Consider the following 11,670-nt stretch of genomic DNA (forward strand, 5'->3'; position numbering starts at 1 on the left):
AGAAATGGGCGAATTCTTCTGATATTGTAAAGAAGAAATCGACAAGAGCGAGTAAGGTTAGCGATGTGTGGGGAAAATGACAGATGATTGTCCACGGTTACCCCAAGATTGCGGGCGGTGGTTGAGGGAGTGATTTGGTTGTTGTCCATGGATATCACAAGGTCTTGACCTGGAGATGAGTCACAAGGGATAAACAACAGTTCGGTTTTACTGAGATTGAGCTTCAGCTGATGAGCAGCCATCCAAAATGAGATGTCTGCCAGACATGCTGAGATCCGGGTGGAAACCTGAGTGTCAGAGGGAGGAAAGGAGAGGACAAGTTGGGTGTCGTCTGCATAACAGTGGTATGAGAATCCATGCGATGATATGACCTTACCAAGAGACCGGGTATAGAGGGAGAACAGAAGAGGACCAAGTACTGAGCCCTGCGGGACACCAGTAGAGAGTCTACGTGGGGCAGATGTAGATCCCCTCCATGTTACCTCATATGACCTATCTTTAAGGTAAGAAGCAAACCATTGCCACGCTGTTCCACAAATTCCAAGGCTTGTAAGAATAGATAATAGAATCTTGTGGTTCACGGTGTCAAATGCAGCTGACAGGTCCAGGAGGATGAGGACAGATGAAAGTTTAGCAGATCTAGCAGCATGGAGCTTCTCAGTGACTGACAGAAGGGCAGTCTCTGTGGAATGTGCCACTTTGAATCCAGATTGGTTTGGGTCATTAAGGTTGTTCTGTGAGAGATAAAGAGACATTTGATTATAAACCGTTCTTTCAAGAATTTTGGAAATAAAAGAGAGCAGTGATACCGGGCGATAGTTGTTAACTTCTGATGGGTCCAGGCAGGGTTTCTTGAGGATGGGAATAACCCTCGCCTTCTTAAAAGCGGCAGGAACATGACCAGATGATATGGATTGGTTGATGATGGCTGTGGTAAAGGGAAGGAGGTCTCGTGAGATGGCCTGGAGCATTGTGGAAGGGATTGGGTCTAATGAACAGGTGGTGGGGTTAGATGACGAGATGATCTGTTGAATCTCGTCAGATGACAAGTTGGAAAATTCTGCTAAAGGAGGGAAGGAAAGGTCCTGAGGTTCTGCCGTAGGTCTTTGGTTGAGAGCGAGGGACTGGCGGATTGCTACAATCTTCCCATCGTAGAATGTGGCAAAATCATCAGCAGTCAGAGAGGAAGGGGCAGGAGGAGTCGGTGGGTTGAGTAGTGAGGAGAAGATGTTGTGGAGTTTGCCAGGATCATGTGCAGACGCTTCCAACTTTTGTCTGAAGAAGGTAGTTTTGGCAGAAGTCACATCACATGAGAATTTGGAAAGAAGAGTCTGGTAAGAGATGAGATCTGCATCAAGCTGTGATTTCTTCCATCTTCTCTCCGCAGTTCTTAATTCTCTCCTGTTGTTGCGCAGTACATCAGATGTTGCGCAGTACATCAAATACTAGTGTGATGAGATGATGTCCTGGTGTGAGACGGTGGTGCAGTTTGTGTTTTTACTGTTTTACTAGTAACAGATCATTCACAGGGACTTGTACAGCAAGGGGCCAAAAGTTTTGAGAATGACACATATTAGTTTTAACCCTTAGGAGTCTGAGGGTGTTTTGGAGTCCTGAAGAGATTCTGACATGTCCTGACATTTTTCAGTTAGTTATAAACATACAATTGTCTAAAGTACTTTTTTCGGATGAAAGCAAATTTTGCATGTCATTCGGAAATCAAGGTGCCAGAGTCTGGAGGAAAACTGGGGAGAGGGAAATGCCAAAATGCCTGAAGTCCAGTGTCAAGTACCCACAGTCAGTGATGGTCTGGGGTGCCATGTCAGCTGCTGGTGTTGGTCCACTGTGTTTTATCACATGTGTTTTATGTTGATGTTTATCAGTCGTTTACAGAAATTAATGAACTTTATCACAATATGCTAATTTTTTGAGAAGGACCTGTATATATATTCCTTTGGTAAAATAGCATAAATAAATCATAGGTAGCGTATGCCAGAAAAAAATACAACGCATGTTATGATAAGATTAGTTTTTAAGGCGCGTGAAATTCGCCGTCTTTTCCGTTTCAGGGATTAAAAAGCGCTAACAATGTCTTTTTGGCCTTTATCGCGCTCCGTAGAACTTCACTGGTTCGCGCATGAACCTGCGCGGCGAGCCTTCTTCTAAATGCGCGGTTCCTGTGCCGTTTTCACGGGGGTGGGGCTAAAAAAACATATCCTGATGGGGGAACCAACTTCGACACAGCACCGGTCTGTGTGTGTGTGTGTTTTTTACGCCGGTGTCCGGGGGGCGTGGCCTTGTATATAGCGTACCCTGTGACTGTTTTCCATGTGAATGGTGTGTGGGCGTGTCCTGCCTCGGGTCATTATCAGATAATGAAGTGTGACAGAAATTCTGTGCCTCTCCTTGGTTTCATACGGATTACATAAACTAAGAATATTAGTTTTCAATGTGACTTGCATCTTTTGAAAGTAGACCCTTTAAGGGGAGACTGAGATGGCTGAAAGCGCACCCTTTCATTTTCTTTATTTTACAAAAGCACAATGTTTTGTGGATATTGTGAGTATACATGAATAAAAGTAGACCCTTTGCAGATTCAAATGATGTACCACACTTATGTGTATGATCAAGCATGACGGAGCATTTTAAACTCTTTTCATGTTTACCAGAAAAAAATGCATGTGTGCCCGCTGGCGGGTCCGCTGACTCCTAAGGGTTAATATTAAATATTAATATTAAATTTTAATAGTTAAATATTTGTATCTGTCAGATGTTACTCTGGTACACTGAAGTATAATTACAAACATTTCATGAATGTCAAATGTTTTTATTTACAATTGCATTAAGATGCACTTACAGTAATAGTACTATGCAAAAAAATCAGTATTTGCAGTGTTGACCTTCCTCTGCAGTTCACCCTGACATGCTGTCAATCATCTCCTGGGCCACACCCTAACTGATGGAGCCCATTCTTACATAATCAGTGCTTGTGGGTCTTTGTTTGTCCAGCCGTCTCTTGAGGATTGACCACAAGTTCTCAGTGGGATTAGGGTCTGGGGAGTATTCTGGCCTTTCCTGGTTTTGTTCCCTCAGACACTTACTTATCACTTTTGCCTAATGACAAGGAGCTCCATCATACAGCAGACTTTGTTAAAATGAATATTTGTGTCATTCTCAAAACTTTTGGCCCCTGGCTGTAGAGGGAAACAGTTATTTAATCTTTCTGGAAGGAGTCTCCAGTGTCAGTGCTGCGCAACAGTAAAACTGTAACTTTAAGGTTTCTGACATCTTCAGGACAGATGAGTTTATACTTTTTTTACAGTTTCTCAGTAACTTAATGACTTGAGTAACTTGTCATAACTTGTATTTTTAGGTTGTTTATTAAACATTAAATGTAAAATCTGACACTCCTTCATTCATAAAACAATATCATTGTTAACAGATTGCTTGTGGTGGAAGATGAATAAAACAAGGACATGTCTGTAATTCAGCTTTTATGTTTTTAAGATAATGGAGTTGAAGCAGGGGATCGACACCACCACGGCGGAGGTAACTTTACTTAATTTACAATATAATCATTAAAATTCAGTATAATTTTGCAGTAAATCAACAACAATACATAACACACACATAAATAGACAAATTAATAGTTACATAAAGACGAAATAATAGTTACATAAATTGACAAAGTTCAGTTTAATTTTTCAGCAAATCAACAATACACAACACGCACACAAACACAGTGTTACATAAATAGTCAAATTAATTCACTTTTTTGTTTTTAAGTTATCCAAGCATCATCAGGAGTTTACGGACCTCATGAAGGAGGTAACTTTACCTAATTTACAATAAGTTAATTAAAATTCAGTTTAATTTTGCAGTAAATCAACAACACACACACAGTGTTACATAAATAGTCAAATTAATTCTCCTTTTATTTTTTTAAGCGCGCCGAGCTGCTGCAGAGGTGTGTGGACTTCCAGAAGAAGGTAACTTTACTTAATTTACAATAAAATCATTAAAATTCAGTTTAATTTTGCAGTAAATCAACAATAATACACACACACACACACACACACACAGTGTTACATAAATAGTTAAATTATTTCACTTTTATGTTTTTAAGCCATCCGAGCAGCAGAAGAACCTTGGACAGAGCGGGGAGGGGGTAACTTTACTTTATTTACAATAAAATCATTAAAATTCTGTTTAGTTTTGCAGTAAATCAACAACAATACACACACACACACAGTGTTACATAAATAGTCAAATTATTTCGCCTTTTTTGTTTTTAAGGCAACTCTGCAGTATCAGGAGTGACGACCTCGTGGAGGAGGTAACTTTACTTAATTTACAATAAATTCATTAAAATTCAGTTTAATTTAGCAGTAAAACCTTCATTAACAGGAAACTTTTTATTATATGGACAGGAATTTACAGTTAATTTTGTGTCATTAAACATGTAAAATATTTCACTATTAATATGTAAAATATTTCCGCATGTGGCTCTTTAATCCTTCTGCTGCGGCCCCTTGTGGCTTCGGGAAATAAATAATGAGTGTTTAATTTAAATCAATTTTATTTTAGCTAGTTATTTTTCTTAATATGACGATCTTGGTGATCTTGTAACTGCACATTACCGAGGGAGGAAACCGCTTTCGCGTTTGAATGAAAGAGCCCACTGGCTTTGCTTTGAATAAAGCGTTTATGGTGGAGAGGGAATTGTAGCGCATAACACCATTTATTGTGGAACTGGCAACCCAGCCTGTTAGTCAGGAGTGCCGCATATTCCCATCGGCAAGTAGTTCCCTGAGAAGTGGGCTGCCCAGGAAGCAGGAAGGGTACACTTTAAAGTACACTGTTTTGGCACTGTTATACTTCCATAATCTTGGAACATTCAAATAAAACATGTTTGCCGGCCACGCTTTATATAAATAGTCTTATTTCATTCAGGTCGACAGCTGACTGCACGCGCTAGTACACATGATAAAAAGGATGACGACACAGAAACACACGGCATTTTTGTTTTATGCTGCAGGTGGATAATTTATGTCAGCTTTTTATTTCATAATTACGCGGAGGACTGAGTATTTCGTTTAAATTTAACCTTCAACCCAGCGTCTTTTTTTTCGTTTATCATTTCTATTATTAATATACTGAACAAAAATATAAACGCAACACTTTTGTTTTTGCTCCCATTTTTAATGAGATGAACTCAAAGATCTGAAACGTTTACGTCTACATAAACAAAATAACCATATCTTTCAAATATTGTTTACAAATCTGTCAAAATCCGTTACGATAAGGAACTGGAGTCAAGTCGAAACCCCAATGAGGACGACGAGCATGCAGATGAGCTTCCCTGAGACTGTTTCTGACCGTTTGTGCAGAAATTCTTTGGTTATGCACTCGGATTGTTTCAGCAGCTGTCCGAGTGGCTGGTCTCAGACGATCATGGAGGTAAACATGCTGAATGTGGAAGACCTGGGCTGGTGTGGTTACACGTCGTTTGCGGTTGTGAGGCCGGTTGGATGTACTGCCAAATCCTCTGAAACACCTTTGGAGACGGCTTATGGCAGAGAAATGAACATTCAATTCACGAGCAACAGCTCTGGTGGACATTCCTGCTGTCAGCATGCCAATTGCACGCTCCCTCAAAACTTGCGACATCTGTGGCATTGTGCTGTGTGATTCAACTGAACCTTTCAAAGTTGCCTTTTACAAGTGGCCAGTCTAAGGCACACCTGTGCAATAATCATGCTGTCTAATCAGCATCTTGATATGGCACACCTGTGAGGTGGGATGGATTATCTTGGGAAAGGAGAAGTGCTCACTATCACAGATTTTGACAGATTTGTAACACAATATTTGAAAGATATGGTTATTTCGTGTATGTAGAAAATGTTTCATATCTTTAAGTTCATCTCATAAAAAATGGAAGCAAAAACAAAAGTGTTGCGTTTATATTTTTGTTCAGTATATTATTACATCAGTGTTCAGTTTGTTTCTTTGGACAATTTGCAACTAAAATGTTCTTTTTATTCCTCCTAGGGTTGAAGTCACGTTCTCCAGCCTCAGGGCTTTTGTTAAGTTTTCTTTTCAGAAATTTAGAAATGTATAAATCACATTGGGAACACAAGGTTTGGGATAATTCATGTTTTATATAAAAAATTATGACATTTTGTTCAATTCTTTATTTAGGTTCGAGTAATACTGAAATTCATAACATTGATAATATAACACAATCTAATGTCTGCACTGTTTTATGATTGTTAAACTTCTTTTACAATATTTGCTTTATTTCATGTTCTTTGTCCAGTGTGGAGCAAATAAAAGAAATCATTTTTGCTGGTTTGTTTAACATATTGACTTAAATAGTGAGCACAGATAATAAAGCACTTGTATATTGAATATAAGCACTTGTGTAGTGGCTGTATGGCCTTCAGGAAAAGGATTGAGTATTTGTGAGGAGCACAAAAGAATATGTAACATAAGTATGAATTATACAAAAATTACACAGCACTAAATATAAATATAAACTGTACAAATGAACATTTAATTTCTACATGTGCTGTTAATACACCATACTTAGAGAAACTCTCTAACAGACAGACATACATACAGTACATACAGTTGAAATCAGATATTTACATACACTTAAGAAAAAAACACTTTTTTTCTTTATTGTCAAACGTTAAATTAGAATAAACTTTGTTTTAGATCAATTAATATAAATATATGTTTTGCATTGTTAAATGTTATAGTAAATAGATATCGTTAAATGTCAGAATCGAGCAAGGGAGAATTTTATGGAATTTTTTTAAATTACTTTCAAAAATAAAAAATTTACATAAACTTCCTTTGTAGAATTGCTCCGAAACTGTTTCACTAGGGCCAAATGTTTTAAGTATCCTTCCACAAGCTTTCTACAGTAGTTGCTGGTATTTGTCCCACTCTTCTTGACAGAACTGGTGTAACGGGGTTAGGTTTGTTGGGCTTCTTGCTCGCATTTTCAGTGATTGGTTTCGTCCAATTTTTCATTATAAAAAATATTTATTTTTATTACTGTATATATAAATATTTCTTTTCCCATGTGAGTCAGTCCGCGTCAGTCGTGCTCTTTAACCAATCAGATGTGACCTTGCCATTTCAACCAATCATAACCCGCCAGGAGCACAGGTTAAATCCTATTTAGATGAAATAAACCTGATCCCGAGCAGGTTCAAGCTTACGGACATGTTGCTATGACAAATGCGAGATGCACATCGAAGAACGAAACAATTCAAGATTAGGACAAATCCACAACAATCAAATCCGGCTAACTGAGTTAGTGACGTACGAAGAACGGACCCTTGGCTGATGTCTTCAGTTGTTGCTTCAATATATCCACATACTTTTTTTCCTCATTATGCTCTGTTTTGTAAAGTGCACCAGTCCCTTCTGTAGCAAAGCAGCCCCACAACATTATACTACAACCCCCATACTTCACAGTTGGGATGGTGTTCTGAGGCTTCAAAGTTTCACCCATTTTCCTCCAAATATACCATTTATCATTATGGGCAAACAGTTACATTTTAATTTCTTTAGACCACAGAACATATGTCCAGAAATTAAGATTTTTGTCCCCGTCTTCAGTTGCAAACTGTAGTCTTGAAGTAATGTCTTTCTCCTCCCAGAGTAACCTTTCAGCTCATGGTGGTACAGGACGCGTTTTACTGTGGATAATCACACTGTCTTACCAGTTTCAGCCAGCATCTTCACAAGGTCTTTTGCTGTTTGTCCTGGGGTTCATTCGCACATTTCGCACCATAAAACATTCCTCTCTGGTACTCCGGAATCCGTCTCCTTCCTGAGCGGTTTGATGGTTGTACATTCCCATGTTTTTTATACTGGCGTATTATTGTCTGAACGGATGAACGTACAGTGGTGTTCAAAATAATGTGTTGAAAAAAGTAAGTAAAGCTCCATATCCATATAATAACTTTTAATTTAAATCACATGATGAATAGACCTTTTACTGTGAAAAAACTAATCATTTTCTAACTACCATCATAAACTCCATCGATCAGCCAAGACATGTTGGGTGTTTGCTTTAGATCTTTTACAAGACGTCCTCTAGGTCCTGTCTCTCAAAGTTCTCTAAATGTTTCATTTTATTTCCACAAATTTTATTTCAAACTAATGGTTGCATAAGCTAAATATGTTGTTTGAAAACAAATGAATACGATCAGCTGTTTATTGGAATATTTTGGATGCCGTAGAATTTTTTCCTAGCAAGATTTTACTACAAGCTTCATCCAACACTTCTTGGCTGATTGACTACATTTTAAACAATTTTAAAAAACATTTTAAAATTCCTGTAACAGAGTTGCACGCATTCATGCTGTAAGTAATCCTGATCTCTGAATGAGGATGATGGTAGTGAAGCACAGAAGCAGTGAGATGTGATACAGTAACAAACCCGATCATAACTTTACTTCTTGAAGAAGACGTTATCTTCCTCCCAGAACCAGGTGTACGTCATGTTGCCTGGATATGCCTCGGCCTGACAGGTGAAGAATGCATCCTGGGATATGTTCAGGGTTATGTTCTCTGGAGGGGAGACGATAAATGGAGGTCCTGCAAACCTGAATGAGAAAGAGAATAAAAGCTTTACATCAGAATCATTCCAATTCTCACACCGGTGAAATTGTGGAAACTTATCACACTCAGAGTTTACGGGCTGCAATATTCAATTCAATGCAGATGTGTGTACTGATCAAAATGTAAATCTGTATCTGTACAAAAAAATTTATGAATAATTTTACATTGTAAGTATAAGAGACTGGTGATTTGTAAGCCATCTCTCCTGTAAAAAAACATGACCCCATCAGATATGAGCATAATATATATATATATATATATATATAGGCACCTGGGATCAGCAGATTTAGTGTCCAAGCCAAGGACAAGAGGGTGCAGCGCCCCCTTAAATAAATGTCTTGCCCCCTCAAATAAAATTTTTGAAATGTTGAGAAAGCACATGTTAATATACTTACAAAATGAATATATTACAAGTTGATAAAATGATCTGTGGTAGCGGAAAAATCCGCCCAAAAAGGGACACTACACAATACGGTATTATATTTCCCTCATGTCTGTCACTCCGCTGTGTGTATTCATTCACAGGCTGCAGCGTGCGCACACACACACACACACACACCTCCCCTGAGCCCTCAGTAAACCTCTAATCACCGTCCATATGCAAATGAGTTGAGACGTAGCCTAACGTAGTGTCGTGTCGGAGTTCAGTGGTCACGGAGTGGAAAGACTTTCGGCTTGCACCGTTTTTTTTCAGTTACAACAAGCACAGCGATGAGTCCACGTCCGCTGAACTCGACAGACTGAAGACAAATGACTGTTATCTGACAAACCCCTACGTAAAAGCCCCGCCCACACTGTAGTTCATGGATGAATTTGTGAAAATTTTTCCAAAGGGAAATATGAGACTGTTGTTGTAGAGTGGATTGGAGAGAAGAGAGCTGGGGTCCGTTCTTCGTACGTCGCTTGACACATCCGAGATGAATTGACACATCTAAGATGAGATCATCGTGCTAATTACGATCCGGCTAAGTCGGTTCTTTGACACACCTGTTGTTGATGATTAGTATATTGTAGCTGGACTGAGTTGTCTAGGATTATTGCGCGCTCGTGCGTTGGTTTAACCCTTAGGAGTCTGAGGGTGTTTTGGAGCTCTGAAGAGATTCTGACGTGTCCTGACATTTGTGTATTTTTCAGTTACTTATAAACATATAAATGTATAAGGTCTGATATAATTTTATTCAGCACAAACTGTGCAACAATAATATATGAGCAGCATGTATGTACAAGTTTGTATATTGGAGAAAAAAAACGTTATGCGTGATTTTTGAAAACAACAAAAAAACAACTCACTGAAATAAGACCACACAACACATTCATGACATTTGTGCACAAGACTTTTGTGACCTGGATCTTATAATGTAGAGGTTTTACTTCAAAATGATGTGACAATCACCTTTTTTGCTCATTTACAGAAAACAATACATTCATTAAAATTTTCTAAGACACTATTTGTTTAGAAAGGCAGTATGCGAGGAGGCGTGAATGATCATGAATAATGCTGTAATTTACACCAGAGAAGACAAAGACCCGCATAATGAGCTGTATAATTACCCCTTTCAGTCAGGTATGTGTTACACAGAGGAAAGTGTTACAAGAAAATAATTAGAAGACAGAAATATATTACTTTGTTTGTGGTTTATTTAGAATAACTTAAGATTCACTTGCAAAAATTCCAAAAACAGCTTAAAATAAATAAAAAGTGCAAACAACATTCATGGTAAAATGGTGCAAACCTGATGTGGTGTCCTGATGTGAGGTGCTGGTGAAGGCAAGGGTGATGCAGACACATTCCTAAAAACAAATAAATAAAAAAGTTAGCCTATACTGTTCATAGTAAATGGATGTGCAATTAATAGGTATGGACGCTTAATAGGTATGAAGTGTATACATTGTGCCCCTCTGTGTCTGTTGATGGACAATAGACTAGACAAGTCTAGTACACCCCAAACATTTACACCTGAGGCATTAGCAAACACCATCCACCTGACATGCTATACACACATATTTAACACATTCTAAACAGGTATTTGTAAATACAAGCTTAACAAAAGGCATTATGAACATTTACACCACAGAAATATTCATAAACATTTATAAATTCATTATGTCTCTTAGCTACATATTTAGCCAACTGGAGCTAGCTTGTTTGTGCTAAATAACATTACCGATAGCAGTGTTATAAGCTAACCAAAAGGGAGCCAAATATATATTAGCAACCATAATCTAAAGCTATCCAAAACGAGGTGAAATACATTAGAACATTTATAAACATCTGTAAACTCCATAAGATATTAGCTTAGCCACCGGGAAATAACATGTTTGCTACATAAGGCAGTGTTATCTACATGCTACACTAAACTATATAAATGGCATTGAAAGCCAATGTGTCACACAAGCTGACAAGAGCTAGCTGAAGTGAGGGAAATATTTACTAATATTAGTTTAATATTATCAGAATAGGAGTTATATAAGACTTAATAACTTACCCATTGTCACAGCAGCTTGCTTTACTGTCCTCTGCTGGATCTGTTCTCTCCTCAAAATGCTCCCGTTCCTCGTCAGTCACACAGTCTTCTCCTGAGGTAAATGTAAACTCTTCCTCACTGCCCAAAATCATCTGAAGAGTTTCCTCAGCTGTACAGCGCGTGCCATCTTCCAAACGTGCAGAAAACTCACTGAATCCGAGTGTTTTTTAGCCGGTCTGTGTGTGTTTTCGTGCCGTTGCCCGGGGGGCGTGGCCTCGTATGTAGATTACCCCGGGACTGTTTTCCGTGTGATTGACGTGTGGGCGTGTCCTGCCGCGGGTCGTTAGCAGATAATGAAGTGCGACAGAAATTCTGTGCCTCTCCTTGGTTTTATACGGATTACATAAACTGAGAATATTTGTTTTCAATGTGAATTGCATCATTTACAAGGAGACCCTTTAAGCTTTCTATAGATATATGTCTCATGTCTGTCTGTGCAGTATTCGCAGAGTTTCAGTTCATTTTAGTGACGTGTTTCAAAAAGATTTTCGCGGAGACAGAG

At 38.5% G+C, this 11,670-nt stretch overlaps 1 long non-coding RNA gene across 1 annotated transcript; it reads right to left on the reverse strand.

Moving 5' to 3' along the window:
* Positions 1 to 7,462: 7,462 nt before the first annotated feature.
* LOC128530140 (uncharacterized) lies at positions 7,463 to 11,204 on the reverse strand. The gene is made up of 3 exons (XR_008361114.1): positions 11,130 to 11,204; positions 10,377 to 10,434; positions 7,463 to 8,627 (listed from the first exon to the last, which is right to left on the reverse strand). It is a non-coding gene; the product is annotated as an uncharacterized LOC128530140 (long non-coding RNA).
* Between the last annotated feature and the right edge of the window lie 466 nt (positions 11,205 to 11,670).

The sequence above is a fragment of the Clarias gariepinus genome, chromosome 9 (assembly GCF_024256425.1).
Source record: "Clarias gariepinus isolate MV-2021 ecotype Netherlands chromosome 9, CGAR_prim_01v2, whole genome shotgun sequence".
Lineage (NCBI taxonomy): Eukaryota > Metazoa > Chordata > Actinopteri > Siluriformes > Clariidae > Clarias > Clarias gariepinus.